This window comes from Nanorana parkeri, unplaced genomic scaffold (assembly GCF_000935625.1).
Source record: "Nanorana parkeri isolate BGI_ZX_2015 unplaced genomic scaffold, ASM93562v1 scaffold390, whole genome shotgun sequence".
Lineage (NCBI taxonomy): Eukaryota > Metazoa > Chordata > Amphibia > Anura > Dicroglossidae > Nanorana > Nanorana parkeri.
In genome coordinates, this window is record NW_017306658.1 from 408,469 (window position 1) to 431,781 (window position 23,313).

A 23,313-nucleotide genomic window follows, 5' to 3' on the forward strand; every position below is an offset into this window, starting at 1 on the left:
CATTACGGTGGACAGCATTCAAAGTGGACCACCTGAAAATAGTAGAATTTATAGTGGAATCTGTAGAATCGTATAAAACCAGGAAACAGAAGGACAAGGTGTAATACTGCTTGGTATCCAGTAATGAAACTGAATGTAAATTGAGAAAGTGAATACACAAACATGGGACTAGCCTACCAAACCTAGTGTTTAAATAATCCCACAATAGGTAAGAAACTGAAGTCACTCAGGATGTGAAGAGAAGCTTTTTAATATAGTGTATTTACATAATTTTATGATAGAAAAGACTAACTCTTCCAGCAATGATACAAGAGGGAAGAAACATTGATGGAAAAAGAAAAGAGAAAACACTACTGGATATTAAGGGGGTTATTCTCAAAAGGGTACAGAGTTTGGAGAAGGCAGTAGAAGTGAACAATCTTGTTTAAACCTGTTTAATGGGGTAATTTGTTAATTTGGTGATTTAAAGTAATTATTATTGTTACTTTGTATTTACTAAAAGCGGTGAGGTTCAATCTGCATTGTAGCTAAACAATATTAAAAATACTTGGCCCCTTCCCCAATATCAATATGGCTCGTTATATAGTTAAATGACTTACAAACTACTGGGCTATGGGTGGCCAAATTAGAGTGTATATATTACACTAGCAGCTGCCCAGACACTTATACGTAACAGAACAGGGGCAATTTTCCTTCATATTAAAGCAACGCTAAACCCAAAAATTACATTTTAAAAATAAGATCTATAATATAGAAATGTAATAATGAGCTTACTCTGGTTTTCAGCATTTGCCTTTAAAAGCTACAAAAAACACTTTCTTTATAACTTCCGTGAGGACATTTCAAGCCCCCTCACATCTCTTCTGCTGACACCTCTTCTCTCCTCTTTAAATCCCACCCATCCCTACCTTCTGCCTTTTGCCTGCTCTCTGGGAAGCGCACCTGTCGACTGAAGAGCATTAAGGAATGAATCCTCTCCTTTACCATGAAAGGAGTGCAAGTGAGCTGCTTCTTTATCTGCTTGTGCTTTCTCTCTTTTTTTTCGTTTGCATACTATGTGAGCTGTCACGAGGCTCTGACTTTCTCTGAGCCTCATCGCGGCTCACATGCTGAGACATGCTGGTGTTCTGTTACGATATGTTAATTTGCACATGCGCAGTGATAACACTGACCGGTGTGCAGTGTGGAAGATGTAGTCTGGAAAAGCGGCACGCTCTCCCACTGCTCTCATGAACGGGGGCAAAAATGAAGCCAGAATCAGCTTAAAACCAAAGGAGGTGCTGGAGCACACCTGCCATATTTTAAACATTAAATCAAGGTATGTTTTATATTTTTAAAAGAAAGGACAGCACAATTACCTAAGGTACTTGTACATTGGAGGGGCACCAATAAAACTAGAATGATATCATATTGGAGGGGCACCAATAAAACTAGAATGATAACACATTGGAGGGGCACCAATAAAACTAGAATGATAACACATTGGAGGGGCACCAATAAAACTAGAATTATATCTGAACGAAACTAAGTGGATTTTCCTGCTGGACATGCTTAAACCGAAGGGGCTGAATGTGGAGCTAGACCTTAATTGTTTCATTAGCAACAGCTAATTATTTATGCTATGAAGTGAAATAAGATGGGTTGGATATAAAATTTTACTTCTGTTCTTGCTAGGTCTTATTATATTGTTTTTATAATTTTATAATATGTTTTTACAGTTTGTTTCTACAATATATGTATATATTGCTTTGGGGATACTAATTTGCATGTGGGGGTATATTTGAATATTTTATTGATAAGGGTATATAGGATGGATAGCTGTGATGTGAACACCACCCTTTAGAAAGTCCATGAGGATAAAACGCATTGGGGACGAGCATGTACGTTGATGCTATCCTGTTGCATTGTGGAGCTGCGTTAGGACCATTATCGCCTGCTGAACATTGTGAGATATAGCCCGTTGTGGGTTACATGTTCTATCCACTTTTCATTGATGTACGTTTTTATTGTTTTTTGCGCAAAATACATTTTTAAAGATTTTATGCTATGTGCGTTATATTTGTTTCTATATCAGTGAGCTAAAATCCCGGCTATGATACATTTGTATGAGAATTGAGGAAGAGACCGTTTATTGATTCATTCAAGGTATCGAGTGGGGAAAGAAAGAGTTTGCGGTGGGAGAGGATACACTGTTTCTTTCAATCAGTATGAGGCATTGAATGCACATGTGGAGAAAAGAGAAATAAGGTCTGTTGGAAGCCATTACTTTGTTTGGGAAATTAGCATCCTGTGATCACTGCGATTTGACTATTTGATTCTGGTGAGTGGGGAGCATTGTTTTTTCTTCGTAGTGGGATTATATGATTACACATATAAATCATTTTTTCATCACTATTTGAACTGATCACGAGTTATCTTTGTCCTGTGAGTATAGGATGAAGTTTTGTACTTTATATATACTTTATATGTACTTTAGTTATTTAATATTTATTATTGATAATCCTCAATATTAATTTATGTACACATTATTCACATTGATTGATGATTTATGCTGATTGATTTGCATATATTTGAATAATAATGAGTCACACATTATTTCACATAGTTAAATATTTTTTGCACAATAGTTATTGTATTTTATGTGTACGCTTGATATACAGTGGTATACACACATAGGTGTGTTTTGGCTTGTTTTATTGTCTATTTGGAGATTTATGGGTTATATTAAATTGTTTCACAATAAGGGGAGATAGCGCGGTGTATTGGTTTAGCACTGTAAGGAAAGCCTAGCATATAAAAGATTTGGCTTTTGTGTTGCTTTAAGGACATTTTTAATGAGCCATATACAGCATGTGGGAAGTACCATTTATAGCTTCCTTGTAAAATATCCTTTGAGATCAAATAAGTTAGCACATGCAATGAGTAGCAGATGTATGAGAGAAACCTTGCAGCACTACAGAGCCTGATCCTAGAGCTTTCTCCTGTCCTAGACCTTCCCATTCACCAACTGTCATTTCACCGTTTAAAGTGCCAAGCATTCAGTCCATGTGGTAGAACATACATAAAAGTAAGTGCTGGTGAAACAGTTGTACTTTTTTAACTTTATTTTTATTGTTGATAATAAATATAGTAACATTACATCAATGGAAACTATGGTTACCTTGTTGACAAAGGTATACAAAATCCTCATTTTATTTTCTTGATACACACAGATTAATGGAATTAGTAATATATGTATATGAGACATTAAATTTAATTAGTCAAATACCATACATGGCATGAATATAGCTCCATGTTATTGCGTGTTTGGGAGCTGGGAGATGTGTCCAGACATACTCATTAATTAGATAATTAGCAGACGTTGGACATTAGTGTGCAGGGTACCCATGTTTTCTCAAACAGAAGTGGATAAGAAGTTATATTGTAAATTGTGATGAATATGACAAAGTAAATTTAATGGAAAATCCACCATATAAATCTATGAAGCAAAATTACCAACAGTGAAACATATCTCCAGTCTGAGCACAATTCTGATGGCACAGGTTGCCTGGTAAATATACAACTTTTTGCATTAAGATGAACAATATCATAGCTAAAATATTTTGTAACACTATTGTAATGGTATTCCGATATGCTACATATGCTACATACGGTATGCTACCTGTCAGCGAAAATGCTGCTGTGCATTAAAGTACCCTTGAAAGTGGGCTGTCTTCAGTGCCATATCATGTATGAAAATATGTAACTGGTCGTGGTCTTAAAGAGCCCTGTAAATATTTGTATCTAAAGTCAGTGTGAGGTTCAGTTTTAAATTTAATAATATAATATGTAATTTTCAGATATCACCAATTCTCTAAGTCAGGCTAAGTCAGAAAGACCTTTAGAAATAAGGCAAAGAGTTTCTAAGAGTAAATTACATTAATTCAAAACCTGTAAAAAAAAAAAAAATTTTAGAGTGTAACCTTACTGTATGGCTAATATAAGCATACAATCATGGATAGTTGTGAAAGTAAGTTATATAACAGGAACTGTTAGACCACTGAGCAGATATGAAACCTCAAACAACATTGCATTAATATGGCATAGAGAGTATAATAGGCAATTATATGTTTACATTTTTTTCCAGTGGGTATATGGGGGGAAACTACAACTCCAATTCCCAAAAAGTTGGGATGCTGTGTAAAATATACCTAACAACAGAATGTAATGATTTGCAAATCCCATATTTTGAAACATATCAAATGTTTAAACTTGGAAAAGGTACCATTTTAAGAAAAAAAGAAGGCAATCTTGAAATTGATGGCAGCAATATGTGTCAAAAAAGAATAATGTCCCTCAATGTAAAATTGCAAAGACTTAAATATCTCATCTACTGTACATAATATGATCAAAAGATTCAGAGACTGTGGATAAATCTCTGTGCACAAGGGACAAGGTTGAAACACAATATTGGATGTGATCTTCAGGCCCTCAGATGGCACTGTGTTAAAAACAGGCATGATTCTGTGATTTACATCACTGCATGGGCTCAGGAATACTTCTAAAAATAACTATCAGTGAACACAGTGCGCTGTGCTATCCCAAAATACCACTTAAAGCTCTATCATGCAAAGAAGAAGCCATATATGAACATGATCCAGAAATGCCGTCATCTTCTCTGGGCCAAAGCTCATTTAAAATGGCCTGTTGCAAAGTGGAAAACTGTTCTGTGGTCAGACGAATGAAAAATTTGATGATCTTTCTGGCAACCATGGGCACCACATCCTCCAGACTAAAGAAGAGAGGGACCTTCCAGCTTCTTATCAGCACTCAGTCCAAACCCCTGCTTCTCTGATGGTATGGGGGGCACATTAGTGTCTATGGAATGGGCAGCTTGCATGTAGAAAGCCACCATCAATGCTGAAAGGTTTTAGAGCAGCATTTGCTCCCATCCAGACGATGTCTTCTTCAGGGAAGGCCTTGCAGATTTCAGCAGGACAATGCTAAACTGCATACTGCATCTATGACAACAGCATGGCTTCATAGTAGAAGAGTCCAGGTGCTTAACTGGCCTGCCTGCAGTCCAGACCTTTCACCAATTGAAAATATTTGGCACATTTTGAAAGGCAAAATACGACAAAGAAGACCCAGGACTGTTGAGCAATTAGAATCCTGTATTAGACAAGAATGAGACAACATTCCTCTCCCAAAACTCCAGCAACTGGTCTCCTCAGTTCCCAGACATTTACAGAGTGTTGTTAAAAGAAGAGGTGATTTAAACCATGGTAAACATGACCCTGTCCCGACTTTTGTGAGACGTGTTGCTGCGATCAACTTCAAGATTACCGTATTATTTTCTTAAAACTGTACATTTTCTCAGTTTAAACATTTAATATGTTTTCTATTTTCTATTGTGAATAAAATATGGGTTTATGAGATTTGCAAATTATTGCATTCTGTTTTTAAGTAGATTCTACACAAGTTTTTTGGAATTGGGGTTGTATAAGGGACCATGAAAATTAGTCTAATTGATAGAGTGAACATTAAGAAATATATACAGTAAAAGAAGAGATGAAGTCTACTGTATAATTCTCCCTTTGGTAGTTTTAATAACACAAACATTACTAATAAAAAAAAGATATAAACTTGAGAGCATAATTATTTATCAACACAAAATCCCATAGAATTATAAATCCCATAGCTTTTTTTCAGTTGATGTGTATGATTCCTGTAGAGATCCCAAAAATCGCTACATATTGCCCTTCAGAGTTAGATCTAAATTCTACTTGTGTACAAGAAAACTATTTAACGTCAAAGTATATGATTACACTAACAAATTTGCATTGATACCAGCACATATTCTTACCTAATGTGCTGAATTCAAATCTGAAGTTCGTTTTTCTCTGTATGCTCTAGATTTTTTGAAATTCAACATTTTAATTTTTTGCTACATTTTGACACCTCTCACACGATGACATGGTGGGGATGATTTACTAACCTAAACACACGCATGTACCAGGTGCGTGTGCATTTTTACACAGCAAAACGTATTTATCAACCAAACACGAGCAACGTGTCACATTTTCACGCCGTTATGGTGCGTTTTTATGTATTTACGTACGTGCACGTCATGTAGCATGCGCCATAGGCTACACGCCGCTCTAATAGCGGCATGCAAGTCTCTAAAAGCATATTTCCACTAATGCCATATATGGAAAAATCATGCACATGATGCATATATAATGCTGCTTCACAGTTTAGACAAAAATGGTTAGATCATGCATTTACATTCCTGCATTCGTCAACGCAAGCAACACAATGTAGAGCTAATTTACACAACATCACCTTGCAATTCATGCAGGGCTTTGCACAACATACCTGCTGGGTGTGTACACACTACAAAGGTGTCTAGATTCCACCAATAGATCATGCTGGGAGGGAACACACTACAGAGGTGTATACTTGTTTGTGGCGTGTTTATAAGGTTAGTAAATCAACCCCTTTGTGTCTATTTCTATTTGGACTGATTTTTGTATTGAGATATATATGAACTTTTATACACTGGGGTTGTGGATGGAATTCCCTTTTTTTATGCACATATCGTTTGATAGATAGTCACGGTGGCATTATTTATAATATCGTGGCACATACATACTTGCATTTGGAATATGCACTTCCTTGTTGTTCTGCCTATAGCATGAAGAAATATTAGTTTTTTTTAAAGTAGATTAAATAATAAACCATAACTGGATGACATTTGGTTTGCTGAAATATTTTGCATCATTACCAGCTGTCATGCTTTTTTCTCCATAGAAATGCTGTTCACTTTTTATCATATTCTTAACAAGCAATAAAATAGTTTTGAAACAAGCCACCACTGATCTCTCTAGCTGCATGCACCATGGAGTAATTTATTTACAAAGATTACAGCTCCTGCTGTTTGTTTCCATTAGATGGCTGACAGGCTGCCATGAACAATACAGGGAGAGGAGCTGTAATTCTAGAGTCTCAAAAAATTGTGAAATTTGAAGTTGAATTTCTCCACAGTGCCTGCAGATAGAGAGGTCAGAAATGGCTTGTTTCAGGGCCGGTGCACACCTAAGCGATTTATCGCGCGGTTTGAATAAAACGATATTGCGCAAAACACAGGTTTGCATTGCAGTCAATGGAGGCTGCTCATACCTTTGGGGTTTGTAGCGCGACCGAAATCGCCTGTCGTGCGAAAAGGTGCAGGAGCTATTTTTGGGCGGTTGTCTAGCGGTTTGGGTCCCATAGACATCTCTATGCATTGAAAAACGTGCGACAATCGTACGAAAACAGCTCCGCATCTGAATCGCCTAGGTGTGAACCTAGCCTTAAAACTTGTTTACTACTTATTAAGAATATGTAAATAATTATTAAAAATTATAATTAATATTCTAAATATGTATTATAATTAATAATCTGGAGTGAAATTTGAAGTTGAATTTCTCCACAGTGCCTGCAGATAGAGAGGTCAGAAATGGCTTGTTTCAGGGCCGGTGCACACCTAAGCGATTTATCGCGCGGTTTGAATAAAACGATATTGCGCAAAACACAGGTTTGCATTGCAGTCAATGGAGGCTGCTCATACCTTTGGGGTTTGTAGCGCGACCGAAATCGCCTGTCGTGCGAAAAGGTGCAGGAGCTATTTTTGGGCGGTTGTCTAGCGGTTTGGGTCCCATAGACATCTCTATGCATTGAAAAACGTGCGACAATCGTACGAAAACAGCTCCGCATCTGAATCGCCTAGGTGTGAACCTAGCCTTAAAACTTGTTTACTACTTATTAAGAATATGTAAATAATTATTAAAAATTATAATTAATATTCTAAATATGTATTATAATTAATAGTCTGGACATGGGTGCACTTTAAAGTACTGTATATCTAAAGCCAAAACCTTTAGTTCTAGATGTAACGTGAAACAATTAGAACCTCTGTCACATTTTAATTGCTTTCTGTCTACCCGCTCTTGCAATTTACCCTCATTCTTTTTCTTTGTTACCATTGTCACTGGCATAGACACGGATGGGAAAAACAGCATTATAAATTTGCTACCTCTACAGGAGCAAAGATAAAATCTTCTGCTAGGGACACAGTGGGGAATGGTTAGAACCTCTGTCATGTTTTTATTGCTGTCTGATGTCTCTCTGAGGACCTTTTCCCTAATTTCTTGTTTCTGTGACAACACTGTCATCCAGACAGGAAGTGAGTTAAACTCTCCAATAGGGAAAAATGCCACAATAAAAAGCTAATGGAAGTCCTAGCCTTTTCTACAAAAAGGGTGTTTTATTGTTATCTGTCTTCCAATAGAGATTTTCTTTCACTCTCTCTATTGAGCTATTCTTTCTAACATGGCTGGAGAGAGAAGGAAACCTCAGATATTCTAACCCTTCCCAATCTACCAAAAACTAGAGTAAAGATACAGCAGTAATACAATCTTACTTGAAGTTTATATACCCAATACCATTAACAAATGTGCGCAAAATATCTAATAGAGGGGAAGATATATTGAAAAAAAGGAAAAGAGCTAAACTTTCAAATTGCTAGCAATGATTTGTGGGTGCATTTAGTCCACTAATAAAACCTTCCTGGTGTCACATCCAGCAGAACAGAACTTATCATTATGTGGACTTCCACTCACAGGGGCATGGCAGAGGTATTTCCAAACACTGGGATATATTACGGCAAAAACACTATGTAAGTAGAATTGTTAAGTAACCTAGTACTGTATATAAATAGGTTCTGGGTTGAAACGTTACGTTTTCATACCTCTGTGTACTTTTATCAGAATATGTAACTTTTTATTCACTGACCTCCACACCAGTATTTTCTGTGTTGACTGTCAAAATAAGGGGATCGAGGAAGATAATTAGTAGAGAAACAGTGTAGGTGTCACTGGAGACTGACATCTGATTTCCAGTCTGTGAGTATTCCACCAGGTATGCCAAGCTTTAATTACAACATATTGCTAAACAACTGAAAGAATACATATAAACTGCAGTAATATAATGCCCACAACAATATAACTGAAAACAAAACACAGAAAAATAATATAAAGAAAAATAGGGCTTATTTAAAAAAAAAAATCAAAAACAACTTGTTTGGTTTTAGATTTTATCAGAACAGGTATAACAATGAAAGCTGAATGTTTGATGGATATTCTGGATTAAAGTACTTTGCTTATTGACTATCCAGAGATTTATTCTGACAAAGAATATTTGTCCTCACTGTGTGAATAAATTGGCATTGGGCATTTTTGTTTTATACTCTGTAAACACTATTAGAATTAGATTATTTTGAAATTAATGGACTTGGTTCCTAGAAACATTTTAGGTTACATCTATGTTTCCATGCTGCATGACATTACTGCTTGCTGGAGAGCAGGAGATACTAGCTTATACTTTAAGCTCAATTGATTTCTCTCACCTTTTTTTTCTCTTTATAGTACTGTAACCCCAAATATTGTTTACATTGTAAAGCGCTGTGCAAACTGTTGGCGCTATATAAATACTATGTAATAATAATAATAATAATAATAATAATAATAATAATAATAATAATAATAATAATAATAATAATAATAATAATATTACGATGTGAAATTAATTTTATAATGTAATGCCTTAAAATATCCTTTTCACTCAGTGCAAATCCTGCTTCCTCACTGCAGTGCTCAGTGTTTGCAGAGCTGAGTAACAGCTACACCCCTCAGTGCAAGTGTTTTTTTTTTAAAAACTTGTAAAACAGAAAAGGGGATGTGTGTCTGATTGCCTGACCAGTTTTGTTTTTTTTGTAAATGTTTTACATATATAGGACACATCCTGTATGTTATAACACAAGCAGAACAATTACAATAACATTGCATTCAAGTCAACATACTGGGAAACATGTCTCAAATATAAGTAAGATGTCAGCTGTAAATGTCATCATCTTCATTGCAGTGATGCTTCTATGAATTATCTATAAGAAATACATCCCTGTGCATGATATAGTCTCTTCTGTGAGAGACAACAAGGAAAAAGAAAGAACGGGGGGAGGGGAGAAGGAGAGGTAACAGGAGTGGACAATGGACAATACAAAACATGGGATTCTTAATTTTTTTGTGGCCAAGGTCAGAGGCCTGCATTCCTGAGAATAAAATCCATCTAATAAAACCATGTGTGTCTGTATTTTTCATCTCTGTGATACAAAGTTTTTGTGATGTGTCAGGTAAACAAATACCAAACATGTCAAACCTTAAAATTGTGTGCGGCTGTAAAATGGCAAAAGAATTACCCCAAATGTACCCAAAATTTAAAAGCTTTTACTGCTAATCAGTTTAGCGTTAACTGTGAGTGATGGCCCTAAAACTATTGCTCTCAATCCAATGTTTGTGGCAATATGTAACGTGTGGCTCAATCATCGTTATCGCACGTAGACATACCCGATGCATGCTTGTGCATGTACATGGAGGAGGGCTTTAAAAAAAATTTTGTGTTTCTTTTAATTTTTATATGTCACTTTAATCTTTTAAACTTTTTTTACATATAACTTTATTGCTATCACATAGCAATGAAGTTTAATTTGTTTCTGGAGTTTATGGATCCCACAGATGCTGATGAGGCACAGATCATGCTTCACCAGCTTCTCATGCCACCTGGAGAAATGACAGTCTGAAACCGCAAGTGACTACATCCCCATCTCCTCTGGATTCAACAACTTAAGTGTGCTGATCTACTTCTGGCCAAGCTGCACACCCGCTGTGCCAGTCTCAGGCCTGCTGGAGGGACAACGGAGCCCGGGATAGCTGGCAGCAGAGGCGGGCTGATTGGGCAGCTCTACATCCATACAATTAGTTCTATATGAAAGCCAAGTGCTGGCTGAAAACAGAGATACTGCTGCAGTCACTGTGATCTTAGTTTTAATCACTTTAGGACCATGACATTTGTATACATATTGCAATCCTGCAGTGGTTAATATCTGTGGTTAGTAACAAACTGGCAGATAGGAGTCTGGTTTAGAAGGATCATTATGAGGCTTAGGGATGACTTCAATAATAGCTTAATAAACAGAAGCATAGAGGGCACTCAATACAAATGCTTCCTCTAGTGTGTGCAAGATTTGTGGAAGGAGTTGTAGTATATTTTTATAGACTTCTGCTGGGAATTCATCAACACCTAGAGCCTTTTTTGTGCGTAAAGAATTAAGGGCTTCAGTAAGCTCATGAAGTGTTAATTCAGAGTCCAAGAGGTAAGGAGTGTCTATGAAGCAGTGAGTGGTATTGCGAGTTTTGAAAGCAGAAAGATTTTGATAACCATGTCACTGTTAGAGGATACAGCAGTGCCATCACCAGTAGATAAATGCACCATATAATTAGAACCATTCTGTAAGGCAGCCAGTATGGTCGGAATGTAGCCTATTAGGTCTCCCTCTTCAAAATATTGTGGCTTAACAAAAGTACGTATTTCTTGCCTGACAAGGTAGGTATCCTTCAATAGGTCTTGGGCCTCCAGACATATAGATTGCATAGTGGAGCTAGAATTTGTCATCTATTCCCTTTCCACCTTTTCTACAGATGTCATCAACTTCGGTTCCCACTGAAATGAGAACCATTTAATTTTACCACTCTCTTAAGAAGGACCCTGAGGACCCATATTGTAATACAGCGGGTTAAACCCTTTTTACGCTAAAAAAGCACAGTTAATTGGTTAAGGATGTCATTGTCCGATGACAAAGCCAAAAAAGATTGAGCTTCCACATAGTTCCCCCAAACGAGCCTCCCGAGCACTCCCACCAAGAGTGTGGCATGGTCAGAAAAAGTTCAATTGTACATTGATAAACTGTGACAAGGAAGGCCTTATTGCCCAATGCTAAATCCATCAGAAAGTGTTCCATGTGAGCAAAGAGCAGCAGTTGTATTGTAACTGCTGGGTGCTGGGAATGCCAGATATCTACCAGGCCAGTTCTCTCAACAGTATCACCAGTGGACAGTCAGTAGAATTTGAAGCAGTTCCAACTCGACCTTTAGCTAAGTTTATTTAGTTGTTGAAGCCCCCAAGGACAATTGTAAGTAAGTCCATGTATTCACTCCATAATTGTACAAAGTGTTTAGGTACCTCTGCTGAATATATAGAAGGGTAATACAGCTAAAAAAAAAATTGTACTAACAGTACAGTGCAAGAAAATGTTTCTTCTATTTTAGTGTTCAAGCAGGTGAGTGGTATATTCTTTTGTAGTAAAGATAATAACTCCTCTAGAATACGAGGTATGCCAGAAATGAAGAGAACATTTATATTGTGATTTAGGAAGATTATTTTGTCTTTCATAAAAATGTTTCTACTGCAGGTTGCTGCCTGATAGTTAGCCAAAACCCAAAATATGGATTTCCTCTTTATTGGTTTGTGAGGACCTCTTCTGGTCCAGTAGAGGAATCTGAGTTGTTGATGTTTAACCATTGAAGCCCCAGTTCCATATCTTGCTCAGACATAAATTCTTGACCGCATAGTCATGGATATAAGTACGCTACAGAAACAGTGAAACAAAAAAAGAACAACAAAGCAAAACTGGTAGAAGATGAGACCTCAACCATTCTTATCAACTTGGAGGAATCACGCTCAATTGCCAATGGGAGGAAAAGTGCAGTCTGATGTACCATGCAGTACAATTTGCCAGTGCTGTTTGAGAGGGTGAGGTACCACCACTGTGTGGAAAATAAGAGAGGTAGATGCATACTGGAGTTCTATCTAGGGCATATCATATGGTCAGTTTGTGTCAATCCTGCCAAAATGAGGCAGAAGGAGCAAAATCAAATAAATTGTTTTACCCTTAGTGATCACCCTGAGTTTAGAGGGGTATAGTATTGAAAAGGCATTATGCAAATTTCTCAATCTGCATTTAGCATCCAGGAACATGGCTATATGCTTTGGACCTCAGAGGAAAAGGCAGAGAAAATTGAATATTTTGAGTTGTTAACAGTGAGGATGATCTCTAGCCAATCTCTGGATGATAAAGGTATCTCAATAGTTTAGAAGTTTAGTTAAAAAGGAAGTGGGAAGATTCCTGGTGGAATTGGTTGAATTAGCAGTCTGTGGGCTCTTTCCAACTCCAACTGTGCTCAGTGATGTTCACTACCAGACATATTGCATATCCAAGTCCTCTTTAAGACTCTGTATCTGTGTTGAGAGCATAGGAATGGACAAATCGCTGTATTAACTGCCCAAAGGACTGCTACTCAGATTCTCTAACACAAGGTCATATTTTATTTAAATATAATTGAAATTATATTTTAATAAAATATATCACACTCAAAGAAATAAAACCTAAAACATTAAAACACAGCTCTAAAACACTAAACCCCAAACAGAAAACACTAAGCACCAAACCCTATATCTTTAAAAAAAAAACTAATTGACAGCAAAACAAAATTTTAATATAGGCGCTAAATGAAAAATAGAAACCCAAATAAAACACCAAAAATAAATAAATAAAACCTGTAGGGGGTGGGGGCAAAGTGGGTATGGAACCCTAACTGCAAGTCACATTTATGTATCACAATGGAGCAAAGTGAACAAAAGTGGGGGGAAGGTGGGTTCAGACTATGTGGCTAACCACACTGCAATTCACTGTAATAATGTAGCACAATACAAATACTTGTCAGCACTTCAAAGAATAAGTACCACAATGAAAATCACAATGAAACTATATTTTACAAAAATTTAAAATATCCTGAAAAAAATCTCAGTAGCAGAGTGCAATGTGCCAAATCCTCTCCCAAATTTAATGATCCCTTTTCCGTAAATATTCTATATAAAATAATTTGTTCTTTGTGGCATAGCACTTATTTATGTAAATTGTTATACAGGTAATGTAACATAAATCTAACATTAAATGTTTAGCATTTTCTTTTTAGTTATAAGCTTTTAATCTCTACTAACTGAGTGCTGTATGACATGGCAAAACTATCTTATCTCTTTCATCCGTTTACCTTTTCATGAACTGCTTGTTAGGTAGAGATAGTTTTGCATAATGAAATGTGTGCATACAGTTTATAGCTAAAAAAACAGACTACTGAGAGTGAAAACAAACAATTCTAGAGTCAAGTGTCAGTAAATGAATGAAGTTTAGCAAGACCTGTGTCATGAATTGATCAGAGATCAAATTGTTTGTTGCATCAAAGAAAATACTTTCAAAGAATGAGTTGGTATGGCTCAAACCTGAAATATAAATCTCTAAATTATTATAAGCAATTACATTTAAAAAAGGAAGTTAGAAAATTACATTGTATAGATATCAAATTTTAAGCAATGCTACATACAAAATATTGAAAATCCCAAGATTTATCCTGCAGTCTTTTTTTTGTTATCACTAGATGTCCTCAGTCTTATGGCCAGTATAATTAAATGCACTTTAACTGAGCCTAGGGCATCCTGGGCCCACTCCAGCCTCTGGGCTGTGAAATGAGAAACAATCTCTCAGTCATTCTGCTTTCACTACCTAATCCTTATTCTTTTTTTGCATTTAGCTGAGCGCTCTTATTTCTACACTTCAGGTTCTCTGCCAACATGGGGTCATAGCTGAAATACAGACAGATACAAAATTGCAACTGAATCTATTTATTTATTTATTTAATTTAGTGCATGTTTTAAATAAAGATGCTATAAGTACTTGATTTTGGTTTATATGTTATCTTTCCATAATACATTCATAGCAGTCTGTTTTAGTATTGCTTCACCACAGTACTTAACAACAGAAACAGACCCTCTGATTCCTTTTGACCACTTAATCAAATAAGTAGGTCAACAAGTGCTGTTGTAATATCTAAACTGATGTCCGTCCTCCTCAGACTCTCCCCACACACCCCATCAGCATATTTGAGCAGGGCAGCCATCAGAAATTTTGGGGCCCTTACACAACTTTAGGCCCGGGCCCCTTTACCAACACTCCACAGGCCTGTCCACTGGCTGTCCCATCGAGTCCGCCCACTGCACTTACTTTTATTTGAACACTATTACAACTTACTATATGAAGTTGAAATGTGTATTCCAAGTCATTCCAAGCGCATTCAATATATGAGAGTAAGGAAAAATATTTTGGCCAGTAATTATAAAGCCTGCCACCATGACAAGGTAAACAACAAGCCAAATAACAAAAACAAATAACCGTAACTGGAATTAAGTTCCTTAAATATGATCCGATTAATAAAAAACAATATGTATCTGCACACTGGGCCCTCAGCAGCACAACACTGAGAATGTTGCCAGTATGATCGCCTTAAAAGATAAAAAATAATTCTTTAGACCCACTACTTTAGAATGAGCCTCAATTGAAAGTCTTTTGGATGAAATTACTTTATCTAATGCTTCAATGATGCCTGGAAGCTTTAAAGCAACTGGACGAATGGCTTCTACCCTAGCACTCCACCTGGTGTCTCTCAAGGCATGCAGTGAACTTCCATTTTCATCCTTTAGAATTTTCCACTTTCTGGATTTCCACTAAACAGTACATATGGACGATTGACACATCCAAAAAACGTGATCACATCAGAGCAGCAAGATGCGACATGTACGCCAAAGAAAGGGAAGCACAAGGCGAAACCCAGCTTTTGGATACATCTTTTGTATGGGAGCTCTAACTCCTTTGTTCTTTCCAGACATATTTGCACCATTATCAAATCATTGACCTCTGCAATCATTAAGATTAATTCCATGCTCTGATGGTCTCAATAACAGCTTTTCTGTAATCTCTTCACCCGTCTTTTTGGTAAAATCAAAAAATTCCATAATACTGTATATTTATAAACTCATTTTGGGTTGCCCATGATAGATAATGAGCATGATGTTTTCTTCCACTCTCTTGGCTTCTCTTCACTTTTTCTGGATGTTCTTGTAGCAGTGCATTATAATTTGCTATCATTTCTAGTTCACCAAGACAAATTTCAATTGTGCAAGTCTCCAATTCTTTGAGAGCTTCCCCAAAAGGCTAGATTTCTTGCTGCGATAAATAAAGTAGCATCCAGACATTTCTAACAAAGCAGCACATTTTTGGGTTTCACCATCCAAACTCTTTTGCAATTGGGAGTTCAAACCATGGCCTCCAATGAACATTTCAAGCTTCCTCCAACTCCAATAGCATTGCTTGTGATTAATGGAATTTTCATCTTCTGGCAAATGACTGTATAGAAAATGCCACTATTTTTTCATGGATTAAATCCGTCTTTCCGACAAAGAAAACAAGTAGATTTGCCGCAGTCAAATAAGAATGCAAGGCATGTCACACAGTACAAAACATGCTCGCTGGTACTCCACCAGCCAATCCTGCAGAATTTTCTCCATTTGACGATTTTGCATATAAAAAAAAATTCACTGATTGATCGTTGTTCACAATCCTTTTATAATACCTTTTATCATTTACTTTAGTTGTTCTTGTTTATCTAAGCCACAACTCATAATCCTTTCTCTGTCTTTGTCTGTCAGCACATCCGGCTAAACTGCTGGATCCTTCCAATCAAGTTCTATCTCTATATTTTACACAATGCTAAAAATGTGCCCAGACTGCGTTTCACCTTCTTCTTGTGGATATTTAGCAAGAACTTCTGGATCAGTGACAAAAGATGTGCTGCAGGAAGCAGTATCTTTTGGTTCAACATGAACTTCTTCCTCAGAATACTCAATATATTCTGCAGTGGCTTCCTCTGTATATTTTTGCTTCTTGAAATACTTAAATGACAAAATGTTCTTTCTCAGTTTTTCTTCTTCCTGTTCTAATTCTCTCTCTTCTCCTTCCACTTCTGTGCACCAGACTTATGTAGATACATTGCAAAAATGTGAATTTAATAATGCACCGAACTATGATTGGAGTGATATACCGGAAATGTTTAAAAGACCCTTTCATTTAACTTAAGTGTCCTACCTAATGCACAAGTGGGCAAATACTGTGAAATTAAATGTAATCAGTCAGAGAAAATGCAAACTTTAAAACACATGTTAGGACACACTTATAAAATAAAAATGTACAAAAATGCAAATACTACTAAACTTTAGAAATCTGTGTCCTAGTAAACACTGCTTAAAATATACCGAAGGAAAAAAATACAACACAAGATATAACCCAAACTCTTACAATCTGAGAGGCACCTCACCCCCCTGATTAGAATCATTAACATAGCAAATAGAAAATGGGGTTTAAAGAGGCATATTACCATTGCACAAGTTGATAGTAACAAAACTGCTTTATTTAAAATTAAACATGCATAATTTAGATTAAAATGTTTAAAACCATAATGAAGTTTCCCCCCATCTATCCTTGTTATGCAGCCACAGTACATACATATACCAATTAGAAATCATGTGTATTATCCATAATTCATCTTCGTTTCTCTTTATAATCCATCAATGTGGTATTTCTCAATGGCTTGCATTTCAAGGTGTTTTTCCCGTTTCACTGATGCGCTTCCTCTGGGAACCATGGGTAACTAATCTAACATAAATACATGATTACTTAGTGATCCAAACATTGATTATTTTCAGTATTTTTACATCTTTACCAAATACTTATTTGAACATATGATACTGACAAACAGCCGTGCACTACTACTCACCCAGCACCATGTGTCAGGGGCGAAAATAGATCCTACTTGCAAAGGAAAAGCATAATGTTGTATGCCCTCCCTCAGGTCAATATGCGGTGGGGACATCGGGAACAAGGAAAACAGAAGACCTAGTCTACTTGTGCAAGTAAAGAGTGGAGAGGAAAGTATTCTGCAAACAAAATATTAGCACAAGTAGTCTTCCATTCTCCTTGATCCCGGTGTCCCCTGACACATGGTGCTGGATGAGTAGCAGTGCACGGCTGTTTGTCAGTATCATATGTTCAGCCTTGGGCACCATCTACTGTCCTCTGCAAAATCTCCCCCTCCACCCCAGCGTCGGGACGCTACTCAGCCTTAGGCACCGGCTGCTGTCCTCTTCAATTTAAAAAGTAAAAATCCACCGTGTCTCTGCCATTGGTCATGCATCTGATCATATTGTCTGCAAATGATCCCCCCCAACGTCAGTCAGTTCTCCCCCTTTAATTAAAAAGTAAAGATCCACAGTGTCTCTGCCATTGGTCATGCATCTGATCATGTTGTCTGCAAACGATACCCCCCCAGCATTGGTAATGCATGTCCAATCCATTGGTAATCCAGCGTTAGTCATGTTGCATGACGGGGGGGCCGTTTGCAGACAATATGATCACATGCATGACTCATGCATGTGATCATATTGTCTGCAAAAGGTCCCCCCCAGCATCGGCGGGTCTGATAGGACTTTATGGGAACACCACGCATTTTTAACTCAGGGGTCCCTCCCAACATTCCTACCAGACCTAAGGGGTCTGATATGGTTTTGGTGGGGGACCCCGTGCTGTTTTTAATTTTTTTTCTATATTTGTTTACATTTTGCAGGTAGAACGGTCTGCTTTGGCTCTTTTTTTGGGGGCTCAGTCAAGCCGTAACATATGCATTCGGCTTGGCTGTGTGCTTCGGCTGCCTTCAGCTGCTGTACAGGCTATTGTGAAGAGCCTGTACAGTAGCCCATTGGTTTGGTTGAACCGAGGGCTTCCCACACCCGAAGCAAGCTGAAGGATTAGACGAAGGTACAGCTTAATCCTTTGGCCCCTTTGTGAATAACCCCCTTAATTTTCAACTGATAATGCAGTACAGACTGGGTTGCTTAAACATAACTCCCCAGAACACTCTAACATTACACAAGGAGGGAAAGCTAGGTAAAAAAATTTAAACAATTTAAAAGGTAAACAGCAATTTTTACACTTTTTTGTTATGCTATGCAAATGGGAAACACATAGAACATATACATTTGGCTGCAAAAGTAGAAATACACTTGTAGAATAGACACGCAATTTAATTTGAAAATAATTCTTCCATTATTATTCCTAAAGCACAAAGGTATAACAAAATTCCATTTTTTTTATTGTGTCATTGTAAGAATAACAATGAAAAAAGTGAAAATATGACAAATTTCAGGTAAAGCATGTAAATTGCAAATGTAAAAAATGAATATAAAAACACAAAATAGCGTGTTGTAAAGAAGAAGAGGAGAACAAAGAATAAAAAATGTTACATCACATTCATAATTAATGCCTTTGAGGGTTCTAACATGCAGATGGAATAATAAGTATATTTCTCCGAAGCACAGGAACTTCTCTCCCCCGCATGCCAAAGTGACAACTCTACACTTTGAAAGATGAAAAAGTGGAATTCTCTCAAGGTTAAAGAAAGTAGAATAAGCACCGATGATGCTAGTAATATCACTAAGTACTGTGCAATGTACTGTCTGAAAAAAACATTGAAGACAAATAAAAGACATTTCATTTTAGTTAGCTATTTTTTGTCCTTTTGAGACCCTGATGTTTGTTTCTGCTGGAATAATCTACCATGTGATTTGAACTCCTTAGCATTCCCAGCATCTTTGGACATCCAGTGTCATACCCCTTGCCGACAGCAAGCAGGGTGTAAGGTGAATACCTTTTTCTTCTAATGTTTTAGTTTTGTTGTCAACTTAGCATTTCTTAATGAGGGGTGAGAGGCTACAAGAGAAGCAGAATGTTTATGCATAGTGCTTTAATAGCTTTAATAGGCACTACCGGTCCAACGGCGTCTGCATGCGGGTGCATGCGTCCATAGACTTACTTTGCGTCTCTGCTTGTCTCCCGGCCGAGAATCCGAACTGTGCATGCGCCCGCCCCATGATCCTTTGCGGCCACACCAGCAGTTCCGGATTCTCGGCGCGGGAGTGCGCAGCGATAACAAGGTAAGTTTAAACCGCTGTTAAAGCGGTTTTGTTTGTTTTTTTAAACTTTTTACCTATAGGCAAAAAAAAAAACCGGAGGCTTTAGAACCCCTTAAAGCTAGCCATACACGGATAGATTTCTTTTATTCAGTCTGAAATCACTCGATTCCTTCATCCAGCCCAAAATCACTTGATTCCCTCATCCATGCTAAACAGCACCTGCGGCTCTCTAAATACTTATCCGGTCTTCTGGGAGTCCAACACCGCCTACTGCCCAATAAACTCCTGCGGCATCACTCTGCTCCTCCTCTCTAGCCGGTGCCTCAGCTTATGGCTGGGAAGTTTGAAATACTCCGTGTTCATGCAATGCAGCAACGCTGGGTATTTCCACTCCCTGGATCTCACCACTCGCCATCCTGGTTGTATAACTTATATATTTACCTCCCCATTCACCATCCTGGATATATGACTAACATACTTATCCATCCTGAGAGAGTGAGTCTAAGGAACACCTGGATTGCAGTAGTTTCAATCGTGCACTCTGCGTGGACGCTACATTCAGTTCATCCGCAGAACCTTCCTTATGCATTCTGCGTGGATTCTCAGATTAGCTAAGGGCTAGTTCACACCAAGTGCGGAGCAGATGCAGACCAGTTACGGAACGCATCAAAAATGCATCCCATGTATTCCAATGGTATTTTGGGCTCTAGTTCACACCACAGCGTTCAGTTCCATTACATGTGTATAAACTGAGCAGGCACAATTTTTTCTGCTCTGTAAATGCATCAAAATGCATCACAAATGTGTAAAAACGCATGTAAACACATCAGAATGCAAAGTTAGATGATCTAATCATCCTTGGACACTTCCTGCATGTGGAAAATACTGATCTGGTGCTCTGGTGACCTTGTTGAGAAAATTGTGGACAAATATTGTGACCCCGACAGATTTGTGTCCATGGTGGATAAATGCCCTGAATTGTATGATCCCAGGCACCTACAGTATAAAAATAATCGCAGAAAGGCTGCATTGCTGAAATAATCTTTCCAGGCTATGGAGACATGTCAAGGAGTCCAGGAGAGCTGTGGTGAGTAGTACTACCTGTAATGTGTTATGGCATGCTTTTATCATGTATACTAGTAGTTTGCGTGTACTTTTCCTGAGTGCAGTATCGCCCCCTCCCAACACTTCCCCTCCCTGTTTTGACACACAGCCACATGCTGCTGCTTGTGTGGCTCTGATATTCTATCCCATATGTGCAGTAGTTCCACACTCCCACAGTTGGGGGGAGGGATTCTGCCAAATGGAGTTAAAAATCTTTAACTCTTGCTCACTGTGACCAATCTGTGCATTAGATGCGTATTGTGTGATAGGCAAGTTAAATTCACCCAAGGTAATTAGTAAAGAGACAGAAAGCAAAATGCATGCATTACTCAAGAATATAATTTATTCAACTGGATAATAACAAGCATGTTATAACAAAACATTAGTTGCATAAAGTTTTTTATTAGGTAACAAAGAACAAAATATTTATCATCACAGAAAACTAAGAACAGACAATTGAGCATAAAGAAACCCACCACCTTCTTGTCTTATCAACCTTCATAAACGCTGGGGCCACCCTAGCCTACCAGGAAACCTAACCAGCAGGAGTCATGAAATATTGTGCCATTTCATCTCTCATGCTATGTGCATCAATGGCCCACCTACCAAATCTCCATTCAGCCTGCTCTAGGGAATGTTGTTAGGTGTCCTCAAAATTGTAGCCAACACAAGTTGCCTTAATGACAGTGGTTGCATTTTCAGGGGTCAGTTGCATGGCTGTGTGCAGTACACTCCACTTTTTGGACAATATTCCAAATGTGCACTTCACCATACTGTGTGCATGTAACAGCCTGTAGTTGAAAATGCACTTTTGAGGTCAAGTCCAAGTTGGCCTGCCTATCTCGAATGCTTCCTCACCTACAAACACATATGTGTAGGCTATGTCTGTAATTCCTGACCATGGTCTATCCCTCGGTAGATTGAGTCCATTGGTCTGCAATAGATGAACCAAATTAGAATTATTAAAAATGGCTAAATCGCTGCTGCTACCATATGACCCTATGTCCACATAAGTGAAGCGATAGTCCGCATCCGTCACTGCTAGAAGGACTAATAAGAAATATTTTTTGTAAATAAAATACTTGCTTCCACTAAATGGTGGCATTCTTATGTGTATGTGCTTTCCATCGATAGCCCCTACACAGTTAGGAAAATTACATCTTTCCCAAAATAATTCAGCAACTTATTTCCACATTTCCTCAGTGGGAGCTGGCATCACTACTCTCTGCTATTTATGCCAAATTGCCTTGCATGTAGATTGAATAATATAGGAGATGGCAGATTTTCCAAGTCGAAATTCCAAATGCATGGAACTGCACAAACCTGTAAGGAATAAAAAGATAACAAATGTTATAATTTTTTGCTTTCACAGTTTCCTCCTGCAAGACAAAATGGCGGAGCATGAAGTACAGCTTTCGTAAGGAGCTGAAACTGCAGAAAAAAGAGGAAAGAAGTGGGTCGGGAAGTAGAAGTGTGTATACCCATTTCCACCTGCTTCATTTTCTAAAGACGGTAATGGAGCTGCATCTGTAAGTTGGCCTTCTTACGGTGATGTACATTGCTTACTTTTTCTATAAATCTTACACGTAAATTTTTGTTTTTAGAACTGAGAGTAGCCTGGATGAACCATGGCACCAGAAGGAGTGGAGTAGGAGGAAGAGCAGCAGGCAATGGGAGTGGGACCTAACACAAAGAAGCGAGATGCCTTAGAGGTCAGAATGTGGAGCTCATGGAGGCTGTGAAGGTGTTTATGATGCTGAGTGTGGATTCAGATAGCCACACTCACACACTGTGCTTATTGCTTATGACACCTTTGCAGGACGTGCCGAAATCAAACATTCCCCTTTGCATGGCCGACCTAATTTTGCTCATAAAGGCCTATCAAAATGAGGTCACTCCCCACTATACATGGTCCTGCCAGACACCTATAACAGGTTCCAAGAAGCTGCAGCAATGCCATCCCTACCTCCACCACAGCATAGGTACTACAACTACCCTGCTATGCCTCCAGAACCCAGTAACCCCAACCAAGGCCAAAACCCGAGGCGACTGAATCCCACCATTGACGGCAGTCCTTCCCATTCTAAATATTATTTATCAACTCTATATGGTTTGTTGATTGACTTTCTGCTTTTTTGTTATTTAAAAATTTATATGGTTTCTATTTATACAGAGGATTTATATTTTTTATAATTTGTTCTTTAAAAAATGTTTATGGTTGCTGTTTATACAGAGGTTTTATATTTTTTAATAATTTTTTTAAATAATTTGTTATTTAAAAAAAGGGGCCTGTTGCTAGTAACAATAATACAATAATGTATTATTGTTACTATTGGTGTTATTATTATTTTTTTAAATGTTACTCAAATTTGTTGATGGAAAGATCGCTTGAACATCTGTAGACAGTGATGTTTTCCATAGCATGTGCAATTGTTCACAAAA

At 37.7% G+C, this 23,313-nt stretch overlaps 1 long non-coding RNA gene across 1 annotated transcript; it reads right to left on the reverse strand.

The window, feature by feature from the left end:
- Positions 1-701: 701 nt before the first annotated feature.
- On the reverse strand, positions 702-22,873 carry LOC108789381. The gene is made up of 3 exons (XR_001941398.1): positions 22,861-22,873; positions 12,003-12,008; positions 702-802 (listed from the first exon to the last, which is right to left on the reverse strand). It is a non-coding gene; the product is annotated as an uncharacterized LOC108789381 (long non-coding RNA).
- Between the last annotated feature and the right edge of the window lie 440 nt (positions 22,874-23,313).